The following is a 21457-nucleotide window of genomic DNA, read 5'->3' on the forward strand; positions in this document are numbered from 1 at the left end:
ATAAAGGATGAGATCATCTGCATATAAAGCCAATTTGGCCTCAATGTTTTTATGTCTAAATGGAAGGATAGAGAGATCTTGTCTGATTAGGGCTGCAAAAGGTTAAATATAGGTGTTAAATTGCAAGGGGGACAGCGGGCATCCCTGCCTTGTTCCTCACTTAATTCTGAACCAATCCGTGAACTCCCCATTGGATAAGAATCTGGCTCTAGGTGCACTATAAAGTGACTGTACTGCTTTTATTAAATTCATGGGGAATCCAAAAGTTCTTAGCGACTCCCATAGGTACGGCCAATGGACCTGGTCAAACGCTTTAGCAGCATCTAATGCCACCAAAGTCACTGGAAGGTTAAAAGATTCTGCCAAATCTACTACATCCAACATCATAAAGGTACGTTCATTAAGCTGCCTTCCCGGAATAAAGCCCCTTGATCCCTATGGACTACACTCTTTTATAATTTTAGCAACTCTAGCTGCCAATATCCCAGTGAACACTTTATAGTCAGTGTTCAACAGGGATATAGGCCTATAAGACTCAGCTGCTAATGGGTCCTTAAGTGGCTTAAAATTTAAACATGTGTTGCCTCAGCCCAAGATATCAGGGGGTCCTCCCCTTCTATCAGGATCTTATCAAAAAGCTCTTTAAACACTGGTATTAGGCAGTCTTCAAGAGATTGGTACATTTTTATTGGGAGGCCATCTGGCCCGGGCGCCTTCCTTCTTGTCATCCTTCTCAACTGTAATCTAATCTCTTCTTTCCTGATTTCAGAGGCCAAGAACTCTCTTTGATGTTCATTCAGAAAGGGAGCTTTACTTTGCCCAAAAATTCTGTGATTTTTCCAACCTGGGCACAGTATCCTCTTTATACAACCTGGCCATATACCCATGGATTTCAGCCCCTTTTTTAATGTTAGTATCCAATATCGGAACTGTAGAACTCTCTCTTAGGCTACTTATATAATTACGCGCTTTATCAGTCTTAACTTTCCGGGCTAAAAGCTGGCCACTCTTCTCACCATATGAGAAATTTTGAACTTTGCTGACCTTCCATTTTTCTATTTGAATCTTATCTAAGACACCCTGATATTCTAGTTGGAGGTTCTCCAACTCCTTGGTGAGAAGCAGCCTCTAAACAAGCCTTCTGCAATTCTAACTATTTAATTTGAATCTTTTCCAAAAAGTTGTTCTCTGGCTGCCTAAAGCTACGCTTCTTCCCAGCCATAATTGATGCGCCCAGGGTTCTAAGAAATGCCTTAAAGGCCTCCCAAATGACCTGGAATTTCGCTGACCCATTATTATCTTTAAAAAAAGTCATGACCTCTTCCCGCATCATAAATTGGACAGCCTCATCTAATAAGATTGTCCGGTCAAGAGTCCATCTTGTTATTCCACTTTTATCCTGCAATCTCAGAGAAAGGCTGACTGCAGAGTGATCGTAAAGGGTAGCCGGGAGATGTTTAACCCTTTCCACTCCCTCAAGTAAACCTTTATCTATTAAAAATAATCAATGCGGGAGTGATGGCCGTATTTTTTGCACAAAAAAAAGTGTATCCCTTTTTATCTCCCATTTTGATTCTCCATAAATCGACAAAATTTAGCTCTTGGATCAGTGTTCTTAGTGTGGACATTGAATGTAAAGGGGTAATATATATTTTTTTAGAGGTTCTATCTAAATCGGTTCTTAAGACTAAATTAAAATCCCCTCCAATAATCACTGGGCTATTAGTTAATTAAAGGGCGGCCTCCAATTTGATTACCGATTCCTGATTATCCAGATTTGGACCATAATAACTTACGCACGCTAACACCCTGTGCTGCATAATTATATTTGCTAATATCCATCTCCCCGGAGAATCTGTAAGATGACTTTCCATTTTGATTCCTCTATTTGCTCCTATTATTATCGCTACACCTCTTGTACTACCCCTCTGATTAGAACTGACTACATCCTGAAACCAGGACCATTTTTGAAGCATGGTCACGCATTCGTTACTTTCTAATGAGTCTCCCGTAAAAGAATGACATTCGCCTCGGATTTCTTGAGATACTCCATGATACGGGCCAATTTCCTTGCAGATCTCACCCCATTCACATTCAATGAGGTGAGATCTGCCAATTTCTTACTCATTTATTGATAGCGAAAGAACCCCTCCATCCCAATCTACAGCATGTAAAAATGATTAACTTCACACCCATAAAAAATGCCAGGAAAAATGAAAAATGAAAAATGTAATGGAAAAAATGCCAATTGTGTATAGCAGATTAAGGACACTGATTTCTTTCTTCTTTTTTCTCCCAAATGCTCCCAACACCCAGTGACCCCCCCCGCCCCCCCCCCCCCCACCCCAGGAAACCCCCTAGTTATCTCTTGAGGCACGAATGCCTTCGAGATATCCCTACACTGCCGAGACAAGTCCAGGTGCTAAAACAGAATGAACACTTTAACATCAGCACCTATGTTCGATAATATTAGCAGTGCTGCTGTGCCATCCGATTATCCTGGAATAGCCCATTCTAACCACATATCAGATATAACATAAACATATAAATGTAACTTCCACTCCATACTATTTACAAATTCTTGACAGATAATATATCTTTAGCCAAAACTGCAATAGGGCTACAGTCTATTTTGATCCTCCCATATGTTTTAATAGTGCATCCACTTCCTCAGTTTCTCGGATATTATACATCTTATTTTGCCACATGATCTTCAACATGGCAGGGAATTTCATATGAACCTACGCCCCCCTGGACCGAAGATCATTAATTTTTGAACCTAGAAGCCACTGGCGCTCTGCTGTCCTTTTACCCATATCCGATAGTATTAGATAAGTGGAACCCCGCACATAAGTGACCGTTCTTTTAATGCCCAGGCCAGAACAAGCTCCTTGATAGAATAAGTAAGAAAATACACCAATATCTTCCTCAGGGTTTCCTCCCAGTCTGTAGCCTATATGGGTCTCTATGCACTCTCTGGAGCTCTTTCCTCCAATCTATATTTGTTCTATCTTGGAAGAGCTCCCCCAACAGCTTACAAATAAAACCTTTTATATCCGCCCCTTCTGCATTTTCATTTATAACAAGAATGCGGATATTATTTCGCCTGGCCTACAGTTCTAGCCTTTCCATATCCTCTTTTAATGCCTTGTTCCCTTGTTTGAGCCTTTCAATCTCTCTGAGATTGGAGGCGGTGTTCTCACTCAAGACCTTCACCTCTTCTTCCAAACTCTCCAGACGTTTGGCTAATCCATCGATCTTCTGCTCAAGGCTCTCCCCTCTCTCCTGGATTTCCTTTAGATTATTTTCAGAAGTCTCGCATTTAGCTAGGATCTCTTGCTTTAGGCTGTTAAAAAAATTAACCAACTGACCCCCTGAGACCCCTCGAGTAGCTTCATCTCGAAGAGGTTGCGAAAGTTCAGGAAAGAAAGCACTATTTGCAGTTTCTCCATTTATGTCATTTTCAATCCCTAACCTGTTCTGTGATGACTCGGGTAGGTTTTCCTGCAACTCCGCAAGCGGAGTGAAACGATTCTCAGGTCTCAGTGGAATGCCCTTAAACATGGGGATGCCTTGCTCTCCACTGGATTAGGTACCTTCTTATTCTCTCCGACAGCCAATTTTGCACCTGCTACCTGTTCCATTATTTTAAAATATGACCTGAGAGAAGGACGTGGTATGGGTAATGAATGCAGTTCTCTTGACCTATACTTTTTGATCTGAGCTTTTTTGGAGTTTGTTTTGAGGGGTGTCTTTGGAGTCACCACCGGATGTGATTTGTCAGCTTTATCTTTATCCTTGATTGTCGTTTTCTTTTTTATCAGGAGGTGAACAGAGCTGAGACTTGCTCCTAACTGGCGGTGACCTCCCACCGTTATTATTAATGATCTCACTCAGAGAGCTTGGCTCCTCCATCAACCCGTGACCTGATGTAGGTAGCCTGGTCCCCCTTTCATCAGAACTTATAGAATACTGTATATCAAGTATTGGGGCACGGGTGAGACTCCCTCTCCATCCACCCCTTCCTGGCTTTAATATCGCTGTGGACCCCGTTCTGCAGCTGTGACAACCCCAAAAACACGAAGAAGTTAGCCCCCGAAAATCACATATATTCAAGTTAGGTGATCCAAAAGAAGTAAGTTTACCGGTTCTGGTCTTGAGAGCTTTATTTATCACACACTCCTTATGCGAAATGATAGAAAAAATTCTGCACTTACCCACATACAGAGACTCAATTGCGTGGATTTTCCTCCAGCACTCTGCCGCCCGACTCCAACTCCCGAGGGGGACGGAGCCATGTCTTTCGGCGGCAGAAGCGGAGAGAGCAGGAATCAAGCCCATACAGGAGCTTACCATAACCGTAACGGAAGGCGTAATAATTTGCTGTTAACTGTAGGTGCCCCAACCATAATCACAGCGTGAGCGGTAAGAGAGCCACTATTTAGCGCCGTATAAACACTTTGTCTTCGCAAAACCATTTTGATCCGGTAGCCTTGTGGAGCACTCAGCGCACCCGCCACATCACAACTTTCAGCAGCAGCACTGCAGTGAATCTCCTCCGTTCACTGCTGAATCCCTGCAAGCATTAACACCGGACTTCTCCACCTTGCGTAGGAGCTCTCCCGACTGGCGTCAGCCAGCCCCCATGTTCCCCAATCCCCAGGGATATTGTTGGTTTTCTATTTATAGAAGGTTTATTGACTGTAGCTGTTGTAATCACAAGGGATACATGCACTGTTAATGAATTACTCTGTGTTTAAAATAAGTCTATCCCACTTTCCTTTTAGTACTGTGTTGGTTCTAATAGGCATCAAACGGTTACAATGGAAAAGTCCATTATCATTTTCCCGGGAACAAATTGCTGTGTCCAGGAAGATTGACCACCAGAAAAAAAAGTACCACTCAGAGGGAGCAGTCTCTGAAAATGTATTTTATTTAACTCATACAAATATCAAATCAAAATATGTTTTGATCTAGAAAATTGAGGAGGCGCATGCATCTTAAATGACCATAGAGCTTTTTATACAACACAGCGTAAGCCTGAACATTCTTTGCCATTGGCCATAAATACTTCATGGTTCATCGCTTCTTCATTTTTTTTGTTAACAAAATTCCCTAACTGTCTCTTTCATAGCTTCCAAATCTGTTTCCAAATCAAATCTAGAAACGTTCCTGTATGGATGGTCTTCTGTTGAAGGAAATCGTCCTCATCTTTTTTGTCTGCTTTAGCCCCGGGACGCCTCCTATGGAAGCAGCTGTTAAAGCTTTACAAATTCAGATCCATTCATTTATTCATTCATATATATATATATATATATATATATATATATATATATATATATATATATATATATATATATATATATATATATATATATATATATATATATTCACAGAAAAAACCATAGGTTATACTCCATATATAGTTAGGAATTTGCATTTACAAAACCTTGAATATTCAATGAAAAAACCATTGGTTTTAGGCCATATATAGTTAGGGATTTGCATTTAGAAAACCTTATTTTACTCGCATAAAACCATTGAAATTCCATATATAGTTATAAGCGCTAACTATATATCGCGCACCCGCAATCCACTGCTGATGATGTCACATATTACATCATTCATGACATGGTTAGTGACATCACTGATGACATCACTGATGACATCTCAAATGACATCACTGATGACATCACTGATTACAACATCCAGTGACTGTATGTTTCTGTAAAGTTAAAATATGTTTTACATATTGATGAATATGTGGATATATAAGTGTCTGGATGAAGGATTTACTAGGTGCATGACTGACTGATTGAGTGAGTGATTAAATGTGTCTCACTGAGTGCATGGGTTAGTGACTAAACTGTTTTAATTTGTGCATCATTATATCTGTTGTTCTACAAACTGCTGCATATGTTGATCAGTAGCTATATGAGTAACTGTATGGGTTGATTGGTTGCCCAAGTATTTGTATGGGAAACTGAGTGTGTGTGTATGGGTGGCTGGAAGGTGTGTGACTCTGTACATAGATGTGTGAGTAGTTGATTCACTATATGTATAGATTCAAAACTGCATGTGCAAACAGCTGTATGGGCGGTTGACTGTGCATGAGTGTATTAGTGAGTGAATGGATATCTCAGTGCTACATGTCAAATTAAGTACATATGTAAAACACAGTACATGTGAGAGTTGACATCTATAAATAGCTGTGCATAAGAGCTAGTGAATGTGTGAGTGGCTGTATGGATCATTGTGAACATGTATCAGAGATTGTATAAGAGAGTAAAGTAAATATGTGTTAGTATATGTTTGAATAAGTAAGGTGTGTATAACTGTATAGTTGAGAAAATGGAGGTGTGATTGATTTTTGGCATAACTGACTAGGTGTGTGAGTAACTCCATGGATGAGTGACTGTCTGTTTACACTGATTGTATCTAAGGTTATATTAGAGTCTGAAGAGGTTCATGGTATTATCACATGAATGATATCATCAGTGATGTGATCAGTCATGTCAAATGAGATGTTATCAGTGATGTCATCAGTGATGTCATTTGAGATGTCATCAGTGATGTCATCAGTGATGTCACTAACCATGTCATGAATGATGTAATATGTGACATCATCAGCAGTGGATTGCGGGTGCGCGATATATAGTTAGCGCTTATAACTATATATGGAATTTCAATGGTTTTATGCGAGTAAAATAAGGTTTTCTAAATGCAAATCCCTAACTATATATGGCCTAAAACCAATGGTTTTTTCATTGAATATTCAAGGTTTTGTAAATGCAAATTCCTAACTATATATGGAGTATAACCTATGGTTTTTTCTGTGAATTTCAATGGTTTTTTAATAGCAAACATCAAAAGCTGTCAAATGTCAAGTACGTGATAGGTAAAAACGTTTTCGTGTTTATGCACGCTGATGTGCTTTGAACGCTGCCCCCCCCCCCCACTCCCCTCTTTTCTCTTAGTAGTACTCTCTCTTTGCAGATAGTGAACGGTAGTTAACGCAGACCTTTACCCCTGTTGTAATCCGTCGTACCTGCTTGTCTCTCCATTTGATTGATTATTATCCGGGCATTTACTGTTTTACAATTGGTTCTCTTTGGATCATTCTCTATTTACAAACAAGCACAAAGTCGCAATACTCTGTTTAGTCTTTGCAGATAGTGAAAAATCGTGTAAAAAAATAAAAGTAATCGAGCAAAATCAGTAGACCACTAATTCGATCTCTTTTTAACCTCGGTAAAATACAAACATTAGGAATAACCCTTCATGAGAAATACGAAAATAGTGAAATGAATTGAGCTCCACACCATGAGGGCTGCAAAACAGCTCGACTCCGCCACCCACACCGCCAAAAATAACGGCAAACCCTATGCAAATATTATAAATATACACAACACACCACCAAAGAAACAGAATAAAACATTTTATTAAATAACTATTTACATAACTATTTTATACTTTTTATTGCCCGATCCGGCTAGCTCAATCGATCGAGCATGAAAGTCATGCACTGATAACAAGCGTTGAGAGTTTGTAGAATGATGTCTTCAGATTTTCCACATACAGTGTAGTGGCGCGAACTGGCAGGGGGCGTTTGGATTCTACCCCTTCTCCAAATAAGATTTTCATACGTGAATGTTCGTTCATGCTTTTTGTCCCAGAGTTGCTTCCATGTCACTGCCTTACATAAATGGCATAAGTCCTGGTTATTGAGTGCCATACTTCAGAGTTCTAAGCAGTTCTTGTAACACTGTTTAAACCTTATTTGCACCTGCTGCAGCTTCACTATTCAAAGTAGTGGGGTCCATTTGTGGACCTGACTGCATTGGAAAACAATGTGATACGGTGCCTCCCTAAACCGCTTGACGGAGGCTCCCGAGGGGCGGTGAGATGGCGCGGACTGAGAGGGGGCGCTTGGCTCCTGCCCCCTCCCCAAGTCGTGTTGCCCTGGTGAGGCCTGAGATCGCCCCCGGCATAGGTGGCCGGCTCCCGGGGTCCGGCGGAATTTTTTCCCTTTTGAAGAATCTTTCATTCTGGACCTTGTCCCACAATCCGTTTCACCTGAAGACACGCTGTCGCAGGGCGCCCCTTTACCGTTTTAGTTGCCATTCCGCCCGCTTTTGGTACTCTGTGCCTCTTCCGCCATTCAGCTGTTTACCGCTCGCTCTTGCGACTACAACGTCTCGCTCACCATGTAGTTGAGGTGCTCCCGCTCTTAAGATTTGACCGAACTTTTTGGACTGCTGAAAGCGGTGGAATTCCGACCGCTGGTTGGTGGAGACATTTTGACTATATTCTGCACCTGCATTGTCGCGTAATGCGTCATATGACGCGACGCGTTAGCGCACCCGGATGTGCTCCGGTGCGCAAGGCGCAGCTTCCCGGAAACGATCCAGAGCGCGCCGCGCAGCGCGTAACGTAAGCATAACAGGTCATGTGACTTGTTAATAAAACTTTTCATTGGTTCATTTTACTTTTCTTTTCCTAATTATGTAAGACTAGGTCATGTGACCTAAAAATAACACTTTTCATTGGATTAAAACATTTTTTTTCCCCAAACGATAAAAGCCCCACCTTGTTTCTGGATGTTTCAGACTGAAGCTGGCGTCACCATGAGAGCACCACCATCTCGTAGCTCCGTCGTGGCCATTCCGCAAGCAATCATGGCAGCCGCTCCCCACCGGAAGCCTGCGGGAGTCGAGGGCCCCCAAGACTTTTGTACAATCTTCAAGGCTGAGGGGACGCTTTCGAGAATGGAACCCAAGCCCTGGCAGACAAGCGTCCGAGTTCCAAGGTGTCCCAGGGCCATTTTACTGGACCAGGCCCAAATCCGAAGAGCCGGCCGCCATTTTAAGAGTCCTGTGGAAGCCGCCTACCGCTGCACCGCAAGAGTGGGAGCAACTCAACTACATGGTGAGCGAGACGCTGTAGCCGTAAGAGCGGGCGGTAAACAGCTGAATGGCGGATGAGGCACAGTGTAGCAAAAGCGGGCGGAATGGCGACTGAAACGATAAAGGGGCGCCCCACTACAGCAGACAAGCCTCCGCCATGTGCTTCAAAACTGCATATGTATCTCGTGATATCAAGGTTGGGCAACCAGTACACAACAAGCAGTTACGAGTCCCATTTACACCGGCGCCATTTTGGGCGCGGCCGGGCAGGTCCAGGATCTACTGAAACATAAAAAATGAGGCTGACGTCTCTGAAGCAGTTCACGAACAGCAGGACATAGCAAATAAACATGAACTCTCTAAAGCTGTTAACTCACTGCAGAACAAAACAAGTGAACCTGAAACCTCTGGAATAATTGTCGCTCAAAAGAACAACACACAAAACTCTGTAGAGCCTGAAGAAAAAAAACCAGAAGGGCACTGTAGCTTCAGACACACTTAACACTAATGACGAAACAAAGATATCGTCTGTTTATAAAGCAGTTATCATCTTGACAGAATTGACAAAGAAGTGTACAGACACCAATGCATCAGCATTCTCGGAGATAACATCTTAAGGAACAAAGAAAGACCTGTTCACTCTTGACACCCCAGGTGCTGTGTATATTGCACTATAGTGCTGCATCGACAAAACGGGCAACCCTATTGATGTGGATTTTTCATTATTGATTATTGTAAAGAAATGGCGACTCCCCCCTTTAGCAGATTAGCTAAATGTTTGCGTAATTTAAACATAAAAGTTATATTATTGTTGTTGTTGTTGTTATCGTTATAGTTCTGGTTAATTTAAAAAAATGGTTAAATATATTTACAGTTTTTGTTGCGTTCGTTATATTTAAATATTAATAAAGTTTTAAAATGTAACTGTCTTGGAGTACTATATTTTTTTAAAAAATCGGGTGAATGGGGCCTTGAATCGGGTTATTGTCATGTGTGGGCTTTGCAAGTGTACTGCTACAAGATCGGACATTTCAAACTCAAATGCACGTTCATTTTCTTACCTTTCCGAAACATGGTGCGCAATAGCAGGCAGAGAAAGGGTGATGCACGTGTTGAACACTGCCTGGCCTGCAAATTGTGCCAGTGCCCCCCCCGCCCCGAGTACTTCACAAATCTTTAAAAGACCATGCGCTTGTTCAATGGGAAGTGGATAACATGGCTAAGAGCATTTGCTGACTAATGCATGAATATCGCTGACTTCTCAGCGATATTCATGCATTGCGGCCGTTTTTTATCGCATTTGCGATAAACCTTGCTAATAGCAAGGTTTATGTGCGATAAAATTCGCCGAAGTGCGGCGATAATTATTGTCTCTAAACAAGTTAGAGACAAAAATTACCGCTAGTTGTTGGTAATATGCCCCCGCATTTTTCCTTGCAGGAATTGAGAAGCGAAAGACTAGCACTGAAATCAGTAGTCTCACACCTGAATCGGGAGGGTTGGCATGTCTGGATACTCTACAGCTGGAGCCATACACTACATCCGCAGGGCTAGGTGATAGCCTAGGTCCGGCCTGGACAATCGGACACAGAGGAAGAGAAGTGTCAGAGGGTGCGGTAGTGAATAGGGTGAAAAGGAGGTGTCGAACGGGCACAGGGTGTGATTCTCAGAGAAGAGCAGCGCAGATGGGGGAAGTATATGGCCCATGCATGAGAGAGAGAGAGCGGGGGTGACCATTGCGTGGGGGAGATGCGTGCGAGGGTGGGGAGCCATGCTGAGAATCGACGGCGTGCAGAGAGTGGGTCTGGTCAAGGCATCTAAAATAGCTGCCGTGCACGACAAAATTGTGGCATTGGACAAAAACGCAAGATGGCGCAGACAATGTTTATCAATAAGGATTCATTTATAACAAAATATTTACTCGCAGTGACAAAATGGTGTTCAACACTTCCTGATTTCCATCGAATCGAACGTTAACAAACGTCACGCAGCAAAAAAAAAAAAAAAAAAAAAAAAAAACACGCACAGAGCGGTTTTTAGCCATGTTATCCAATGGAAGGTGGATAACATGGCTAAGAGCATTTGCTGGATAATGCATGAATATCGCTGACTTTTCAGCGATATTCATGCATTGTGGCCGATGTGCGGCGATAATTTTTGACTCTAAACAATTAAAACGAAGCACAAAATGGCGAATTCCCGTTTCGCTACCAGTTTGCGGCCCAGTTCGCGGCCCGAGAAGCGCTTCTACCGTGAAAAATAATTTTTTTTTTATTTTCCCCACGGGACCCTTTAATAACCTCAACAACATTCCTAGGGGGTCAAGAGGGGTATACCTTGCCCCCTTTCAATAAATTCCCCCTTCGTTTTTCACCTCTTCTTCTCTCTCGATCCTACCGAGAGATAAGATGGCGGCCGCTCCGGACTGTTTAGAATGTTGACAGACACCGGAGAGCCAATCAGCTTTCTGTTATCCAATGGAAGGTGGATAACATGGCTAAGAGCATTTGCTCGATAATGCATGAATATCGCTGACTTTTCAACGATATTCATGCATTGTGGCCGATGTGCGGCGATAATTTTTGTCTCTAAACAATTAAAACGAAGCACAAAATGGCGAATTCCCGTTTCGCTACCAGTTTGCGGCCCAGTTCGCGGCCCGGGAAACGCTTCTACCGTGAAAAATCATTCTTTTTTATTTTCCCCACGGGACCCTTTAATAACCCCAACAACAATCCTAGGGGGTCAAGAGGGGTATACCATGCACCCTTTCAATAAATTCCCCCTTCGTTTTTCACCTCTTCTCTCTCGATCCTACCGAGAGATAAGATGGCGGCCGCTCCGGACTGTTTAGAATGTTGACAGACACCGGAGAGCCAATCAGCTTTCTGCGCGCAAAGTTCCGTTTCGCGAAAAGTAAGCGGACCGGATCGCTGCCCGGAGCGCTGTTACAGATATATATCTTGGTTTGAACGTTAATTTCTCAAAAACTACTGGAGCACATATATTGAGACCTAGCAAAGGCACATCGGGCTAACAGTCCCTACAATTTTGCCAAGTTTCGTGCAAATCCATTCAGCCGTTCGAGCTAAAAGTGAGTCCAACCGCCCTATGGAAAAATGAATGGAAAAAACGCGTTTTGGGACCCCCCTTTTTTCTCAGCCCCCCCTTGACGAAACTTCACCAAATTTTCAGGGGCTGCTCAGAAACAAAATGTGCCATTTTCCTGAAAATTTCAGCCGATTCCGTCCTCAAACGCCAAAGTTATTAGGCATAGAATTTTCAGAAATCCCATAGGGAATTAATCCTAACTATATATACCTACTGGCTATTGCCAGTAGGTAATATATATATATATATATATATGGTGAATACGGCAAGGGGCAGAGAACTCACACAGAGAAGATGGGGATATTATTATATCTGTTGTCCTTGATAGATAAAATGACCAAGATCCCAGGCTGCTGATATTGTGGTGTCTCCAGGCGAGCAACGTATATAATTCCAGAACTTCATTTTCAATTCCAACTTCTACATAGTCGTGAAGTTCTTCTCTCAGAACAGTTTATCTGACAAAACAGGATTTTGCCAGTGTTAAAGTTACACGTTGTTAGACCTGGCCTCATTGGCGTGAGTCTCCCTTCCATTTTGACGGATTGCCTCCTCTGTTTTGATATGTTTTTGCTGGTTATATGCTTTAGGCACTGTGCCACTGCTATTCAGTGCCACAGTGCAAGTGCTCCCTATGTTAAATATATGTACTAAGTGGTTATTCCATGATTGGGTTATTTGATTTATCTGTCAGCCCCTAGTACAGTGCACCATGTGTGCCCAGGGCTTGTAAATCAAATGCTGCTGGTGGGCTTGCAGCACTGGTTGTGCCACCCACAGAAGCAGTTTGTAAAGTGTGTCTCAGGCCTGCCATTGCAAGGCCTGTGTGCAGTCTAGCACTGCCATTTCGACTTGGCCAAGTACACCCACTGGCCAGTCCCTAAACCTTCCCTTTGCTTCATATTAGACACCCCTATGGTAGGCCCAAGGGCAGGGTACATTGTAAGTATAAGGTAGGACATGCTATGATATGTATAGCATTTTCTAGTAGTGAATTACAGCCATATCCGTTTTTCACTATTGAAGGCTACCATTTCTCAGAGGCCAGAATGGGCAGTTAGATTTTTACATTCTTATAATCCTAACTGACTCAGGGAACATGGTAGAAATTCAAATTTACTATGCCTGAACGCAGAGTAATAAAATACATATTTTAGTAAAGTTGGTATTAATATTCTGTGTTTGAAAATACCACTTTTAGAAAGTAGGTATTTTCTTGCCTAACTATCCAGGCCTGCCTCTGTTGGGTTGTGTATTCCTTGTCTGGGTTTGTGAGTGACAGGACTGGGGGATGCCAGGAGACAGGCTGGGGCAGCCCGGTGGTGAATAGAGAGATCTGCATCTAGATGGGAGGGAGGAGTTGCACCTGGGACCTGAATAGGGCTGGGCATTCCCTTTACAATGCTGGCTCCAACTCCTGTGGCTTGTCTGGTGTCTCTGCCCTGCACTGTGAAAGGAGAGGAGGAATCATGTCCACAGAGTGCTCCAGAGCTGCATCTTCCCTCCCCTGTGCTGGCTCCACCTCCTGTGGGGCGGCTGATGTCTCTGCCCTACACAGTGAAAGGAAGAAGAAAGTCATGTAAACAAAGTGCTCAGGAACTGGTTTGGACTAGGCAGAGGTCTCTCTGCCTTGAGAGAACATAGGATTTTGGGGTATAAATATTGGGACCCTGATCCCAAGAAACCTTTCTGCCAAGGAGAGGAACCAAGGAAGCTGCAGGAGTTTGGACTGCCCCTCTGCAAGTGTGCTGTTTGCTGGGTTGGCCTGCAGTGGTAGCTTCATTACCAAGGGAAAGGAGAAGGAACTTTGTAAGGACTTTCATCTACAGAATATTCTCCAAGGGCTTGATCTGTGCTTGCCTCCAGCTGAAGTCTCAGGGACAAAAGACTTCATCTCCAGGTCCCCAGTGAATTTCGTTACTGGGAATTCTGACTCCAGACACTTGCGTGTCGCTGGGAGCTGGAAGCACGGTGCATCGAGAAGAAGCGGTTTGCTGCAGGAGCTGAAATCATCGCAACGCCGGAGAAGAGAGCCTTCGCCGCATCTTCCTGGAAGCGTGTTCATCGAAGCTGCCTGCTGTCGCATCACCGGAGAAGTGTGATGCCATCGTGAGAATCGCCATCGCATCACCGGAGAAGTGTGTCGCAGGGCCTGTTGCCCCTCCAAAGTACAGAGTTGTCGCAAGGCTGCCAGGGCGTCATCGCATCATCATCGCATCGCATTGCATCCAGGTGCCATCTTGCGCACCGCAACGGGCCCGCAGGCCGGGAATCTACCCATCACCTCCGCACCGGTAAGGCTCACGAAGAGTTTCCTACTCTGCGAAAGCATTGAGGAAGGACGCAACCGTACCCCCGGGTCACGGAACCGACGCATCTCCCCTTTTGCAAGCCTTTTGTTCACTTTGCGTTACGCACTCAGGTACTTTGCTGAGAACTTTGTCGCATTTACCAACAACTTGAACTAATAGACTTTAATCATCTTTTAAGTAATCTTAAGTGTAGTATTGTGGATTTTTGTTGTTTATGTGGTCTTGTGTTTAAGTCTATTTAAAGAATACTTATTTTTATAAAACCTGTGTTGTGTCCATCTGTAGTGTTTTCACTGCATTACTGTATATATTCACAAATGCTTAACACACTGCCTCTGAGATAAGCTTGTCTGCTCGTGCCAAGCTACCAAGGGGGTGAGAACGGTTATTAAGGAGTATAATCCCCTTACCCCGACTTAGAAGTAAGGGTCCCTATTTGGACAAAGGTGAATACCCTTGCCAACTAGGGACCCCCAGATCTAACACACGTCAAATTTAGTCAGACAAATCTAATCTGAATATACAAGTTGTATCTAATATTTGTTTTAGTCTGCAAATATTTTATCAATTTTCTTTTCACTAAAAGTTTATTTTTTCTTACTGTTATCGAGTTAATGATCAGATACATAACCAGTCTGACAAAACAAGGATTGTGCGTGCATTTCTAAAAATAATTTACAGTTTTTCTTACGAGCTAAAAGATAACAGAGTCGATGAGGTATTGTACTGCCATTAACAGATAGTATACCGCCTCTGCTTTACAGTTTGTCCGGGAGAAATTAAAGGAGGGGCATTGATTCTAAATGTATTTTAGTGCTCTCCCATTAATGAGAGTTTTATGGATTTTGATGTTCTTATAAACTGCGTTTAATGAGTTATGATTGTTTGTGGGTGCTATCGTTTTCTTAAATGTATTTTAATGGTAATTCATTTGGTATAGAATTTATATTGTCACCATCACCTGGATCCCTATTGTGTTTTTTGTATTTTTTAAAGACCATGGTCTAAATAAACAAAATGTTCTCTCTCTCTCAGTTTAGCCGCATAACTTACTCTTTTTGAATTTCCACGCGACGGGAAGGAAAAAAAAGAGATCCCTAGGTATTTGCTCATAATTTAACAATATTTTTTTAGAGATGGCAGGTGTTACATTTTTTTTCTATTAATGGGTCATTTTCGTTTTGGGTTACCCGAGTCATGACACTGGAGCTGCAAAAGAGACCGGATATGTGTGGTGAGAAGTTAATTTATTTATAGAGTTTTATATAGAGCGAACTTGACCCCGTGGGGTATCAGAGCGCTTCACATTAAACCAATATATACTTAGTTTTTATTGTACATTTTGCTAAAAAGCATTTACCAATACAGAAATCGTAACATTGACTTCATTCAGCAACAAAGACTCATGCACATTCTCAGAATGTAAGTCTGGCGGATCCCAAGTATTGCAAATTAGTTAGTTGACATTATTGAATGTAAGCCCCTAAAAATATTAGGTGGGATGGGACCTTGGTACGAGATGTTCGTACTGGATAAAGCAGGAGTTTAAAGATAAGGCTGCAAGATTGAACAGAAAGATTGCGGGAGGAGAAGTGTGGCTCACTGGTTAGAGCAGGCAGACCCTGAAGCAGAGGTCAGCCCCGGGACCAGGGTTCAATTCCCGACGCGGCAGGGTCTTGAGCTCAAATGTCCACGGACTCGATCATTCTCGCTTCGGTGCCTGACCTAATCATGGGTTCACACTCTGCAACTCTGGGCATTAAGCTTGCTTAATCTCCACAACGGCCCCCCGCGGCGGGATGCCTGGCTTTCACCTTGGGGATGCCCGTTAGGGGCTATCTCACAGGGAAAGGCCAGGACGGGTTCCCAAGGCAAGCGCCGAGATGCCTCCGGGTAGTCGAGCGCTATATAAGAACATACAAAAAAAAAACATTTGCTCATTAGACATATTTTGGCTTCTTTCTTGAATCTTGCGGCGCTTGTTATTCTTCTGATGCTTGGAGGTAGCGAGTTCCAGATTTTCGGACCAGCTCCAGAAAATGCTCTGTCATATTTTCTTTTCTTCTAAAACATCAGTGGCTTCAGTAGCAGATCACTGGCGCTCCTGGAGGATCTGTTACCCCCATACATTACCCATTTCTGAGCTAGTTACCGATGGTGTATTGCGGTGTAACGCTTTGTGTGTGATACATGCTATTTTGAATTGAATTCTGGCTTCATATGGTAGCCAGTTCAGGGCCTTCGTGTGAGGGGAGATGTGGTCGAATTATTTTGATCCTGTTATAAGCCTTGTTAATGCGTTTAGGCAGGCTTTTAGAGGAGCCGTTGTAATCTTGGGAAAGTGTAGTGCCTCCATTTTTGGTCCTCAAGATTACTAATGCCTGGCCTGCCATTTTGAGGTCTGTTGTTTCCATGAATGGTCTAAATTTTCTAATATAATTCCAGTGAAAACAGGCATTCTTAGCTAACGAGTTGATGTGGTCTTGCATGTTCAGGCTCTGACCAATAGTAAGTTCCTAGAGATTTGGTTGAATCCACCATGTTCCGGGTGCAGTTAAAGTGCGGTGATAGAGCTGGTCCATTCTTTTACTGCGGTCAGAATTTTAATGGGGATATAAGGAGGAATTCTGTTTTTTGCATGCTTAATTTGAACTGATTTCTGGTTAACCATAGCATTGTTGCCTTTAATGCCTCATGTATTGATTTAATCTCCTCCAAAGATGAAACCTTCATATAAACTTAGTGTCATCAGCGTACATGTGGAAAGAGATGTTGGCATAGCGCAGTATATCTGTTAGTCGTTCCATGTATAGGTTGAATAGTTACAGAGAGAGGTTGAGCCTTGTGGAACTCAGATTGGGGTGGGGAAAGAAGCTGATAGGTTATGATTCACCAGAAATCTCTGTGTTCTGTTCCTCAAGAAGGACTTGAACCATTCTAAAACGTTCCCAGAGAAGCCCATCCTGGATTCCAGACGATCTAGCAACAGCTTGTGGTTGACTGTGTTGAATGCTGATGGTAAGTCAAGAAGGATTAAAATGCATGTTTTGTTGTGGTCAAGGGCAAGTAATTCCTCTTCTACTATATGTAGTATTGCCGTTTCAGTACTTTGATTAAGTATTTTTGCATTTTTGATTGATCATCATTATTTATTGACCACGGTTGAAGTATGAAATGGGAAGGTGTAGTCTGTAAGGGTACATGGTGGGAGCAAATATTATGCCTTTTTGATTTTTGGAAATTAACTAATGTTGAGTGGCACATAGGCGTAAACAATGTCTTGCAAAGTTCCCAGTTGTTCCCCCTTTGTAGAGGTTGCAAAGTTGTCTGAATTTCCTTCTTTTCCCGAACAAAGTATTTCTGCTTTGCCAAATATTTTTCACTGCATAGCAAGATATTTTTTGCACTAATCCTAGTTGGAAAATACATGTCGAAACTATCACTGCCAATCTGCCTTTTGTACATTTTGTCTAAGCATATTGACAAATTCTTAGATTTTGTTTCTGCAAATTGACTTTCTGCAAAGCTTTCATTACACACTGGCATTGTGTAAAGGAAGAACACCGAAGGCCTTATTCTGAATACCCAGAAAATGTGGGTGCTAATTTTGTAATATGAAAATACCTATACATCTCGCAGGGTGTTGTATTTACTAACTGTGCATTTAGAAGACATTTTGTGTTTTGGCCTTGAAACTGTTAGCAATTCTGTTAAAATCGGTTTTGTACACCTCAAAACAGGGGAAAACCCAAGCAATTGAAGCATAATCTACATTTCGAGATCCACAAATGTAGATTTTAAACAGTTTGCTAGTATGTTTTGCATCAGATCAAAATGTATGGCCAAACATCCTGGGTTAGTGCATTTAGCGTAGTTGGAAGGGAATCCTAACTATTTTCTACAAGGTATCTAAAAGAAGATATTGTTAATGTTGCACAATATGTAAGACATAAATTGTAGTAAATGTGGTGATTTTCATAAAGTAGCAGCAAAGTCAAAAACGTTGCAATATTCCAAACTGTTCGCAAAAGAAAAAACATTTACCACCTTCACAGACTATTAAAATGATATAGGTGGAGGAGCTGAATTCTGGGATTTCCCATTGAAAGGGAATTGTTTATGTTGAACTAGATAGGCACAATCAATCTTCTACCAACTTTTACGTCTGTAAGACATGTATTGGTTAGGCATGAGCAGACAGTATTTTTTCCCTTTTTCTTAGATATTAGTATGCAATGTTTAATAAAAGTTAAATTTTTATAAAAATAAAACAGATTACTCTGCCTGTAACCTTAGTAAAAACAACAAAGGGTGATATCAATTAAAATTTTATTGTTACTAACATCATATATTAATAAAATATATATCATATTTACAATCTATTAGTTGACAAAGGGAAGAAATAAAGGGTGAAATGTGATGTACAAAACTAAAAGATGGGAAAAATGGGAAGAGCAGTAGAGGAGGTAGGCTCTCCCAAACATCTTACACAGATCTTGATCACCGCCATATGCTTCTTTAGTCTGTGATAAAACCTGAGTTAATGTTTCAAATGTGGACATGATTAAAGAAGCCCTGTGGAGAACAGTTTATAATCCCCTCTATTCAATAAATATAAGTAAGTTCCACCACTTACCAAATGCAGTATGTGAAGCCTTCACTCCAAGTACAGTATGCATACATCTGGTGTATGCAGGTATATCTTGGAATTGAAGTGTTTATAAAGTGCATACCCATAGTTAACACTGACTGTTAATGATATATCATCATTCAAAATGTGACATATAGTACACCAATGTTTACTCCAAAATAACAATAGCTTTGAACAGTCACTCAACATGGTCTGAATGACGCACAAGTGCGTCAACGATGCCACCAGGAATTGACAAAAAGAACTTAGACTTATACATCACACGGTGTAAGGCAAGGCTGTGCCCTTGCACTGTTCCTCTTCACATTATACGCCAACCTTCTGGAGAGAGAGTTGGTTCAAACATGCAGGGACCTGCCTCAGATTAGACAGCATGCTATTCCAGCTAAGCTGTATGCAGATGACACTGTCCTTATAGGTCGCACCCCCCTAGTGCTGCAATATCTTTTAAACTGTTTCTCAGCCTTCATGGAAGGTCTGTATTTTGAAGGTAACATCAGTAGAACTTTTGTTATGTCTTGCAGTCCTAAACGTGCAGTTAAATTTAACTCAAAATATTTGCTGCATTTTAAACCCATCAAAACAATGAACAATTTCAGTTATTAGAGTCTGGTCTTTAATAAATCTGGATCTTGGAACCAGTAATTGAAAGCCAAAAAAAACAAGTTTGCGCAGAGTATTAATGCCCTTTTTTGATTTACTGACAAACTAGAAAGTAAACAAGTGCATCACATGCTAGCGATTTATCTGGAAAAATGCCTAAGAGTGGCTAACTATGGGGCTGGAGTTTGGTGCTTTGATAAAGGAACTAGGCTACAGATTACTTCAAATAGGTTTGCCTGTCATTTGCTCTCCCTCCCCAAATGCACACTTGCATACTTTGAAAACATTAAAGTGTTCAAAGCAGTCTGGTCGCCTAAATACTTCAGCTAGGAATAAAGGCATAGGACTCCAGTTCTATTTTGTTGGTTTTATGAACTGTGGCTATGATTAAAAGGGATGGCCGGGGGTTATTCGTATTGTGCCGCTAAAGGTGAAATTCTTGGACCAGCACAAGACGAACCAAAGCGAAAGCATTTGCCAATAATATTTTCATTAATCAAGAACGAAAGTCGGTGTTTCAAAGATGATCAGATACCAAGGTAGTTCCAACCATAAACGATGCCGACTAGCAATCCGGTGGCATTATTCCCATGACCCACCGAGCAGCTTTCGGGAAACCAAAGTCTTTGGGTTCCATGGGGAGTATAGTTGCAAAGCAGAAAATGAAAGGAATTGATGAAAGGCCACCACCAGGAATGGAGCCTGTGGCTTAATTTGACTGAACACAGGAAACCTCACCCGGCCTGGACAGGGAAAGGATTGATAGATTGATAGCTCTTTCTCGATTGTATGGGCGGTGGTGCACGGCCGTTTTTAGTTGGTGGAGCGATTTGTCTCATTAATTCCGATAACAAATGGGAGACCTCCATGCTAACTAGTTACCCGACCCCCAGCTGTCGGTGTCCAACTTCTTAGAGGGACAAGTGGCTTTCAGCCACACGAGATCGAGCAATAACAGGTCTGTGATGCCCTTAAATGTCCGGGGCTGCTGCACGTACGCTACACTGAACGGATCAGCGTGTGTCTACCCTTCGTAGACAGGTGCGGGTAACCATCTGAACCCAGTTCATGATAGTGATTGGGATTGCAATTATTTCCCATGAATGAGGAATTCCCACTAGGTGCGGGTCATAAGCTTGTATTGATTATGTCCCTGCTCTTTGTACACACCGCCCGCCGCTACTACCAATTTGATGGTTTAGTGAGGTCTCGGATCGGTCCTCTAGGGCCGGCAACCGCCCTGGCAGAGCGCCGAGAAGACTATCAAACTTGATTATCTAGAGCAGGGGTCTCCAAACCGGTCCTGGAGGGTCGGATCCATGCCAGATTTTTTAAATTACTACATGTATCTCAATGGGGATGTCCAAAAAATCTGGAATGGATCCGGCCCTCCAGGACTGGTTTGGAGACCCCTGAACTAGAGGGAGTAAAAGTCATGACAAGGTTTCCGTAGGTGAACCTGCGGAGGGATCATTAACGGCAGAGAGGCCTGAGAGACTGGTGATGCCAGCCAGAAACCTTCAGCTGCCTCCTGCAAGCACACACCGTAGGCCCGGTGCCTGGCACTGCCCTGGCACGCCCCAGTTTGCAAAACGGTCTGTGGCCACATGGGGCATTTGGGTGAGGTCCAGGCCTTTGACGGGTCTCTTCCTCCAGGCAGGACCTGACTGATGCGTGAGGTTCTGGGGATGGGCGGCGGGCCCCGTCCCCTGTACCTTTCCTGGGAGTGCCTCAGTGGTAGGTCCTCCCAAGACAGAACCCACGCTCACCCGGCACAACCCCTGCAACGGGGGGAAACTGAATGGCAGTGCCTCCATGGGCTGGTACCAACCCCCCTCGAAGGCTCTGCCACTGCCTGGGCCCTCCAATGCCCA

The 21457-nt window shown here is 42.7% G+C and overlaps 1 pseudogene; it reads left to right on the forward strand.

The window, feature by feature from the left end:
- Window positions 1-19602: 19602 nt before the first annotated feature.
- LOC147697982 (18S ribosomal RNA) lies at window positions 19603-21059 on the forward strand (annotated as a pseudogene).
- Window positions 21060-21457: the final 398 nt, after the last annotated feature.

This window comes from Lissotriton vulgaris, chromosome 8 (genome assembly GCF_964263255.1).
Source record: "Lissotriton vulgaris chromosome 8, aLisVul1.2, whole genome shotgun sequence".
NCBI classification, from domain to species: Eukaryota; Metazoa; Chordata; class Amphibia; order Caudata; family Salamandridae; genus Lissotriton; species Lissotriton vulgaris.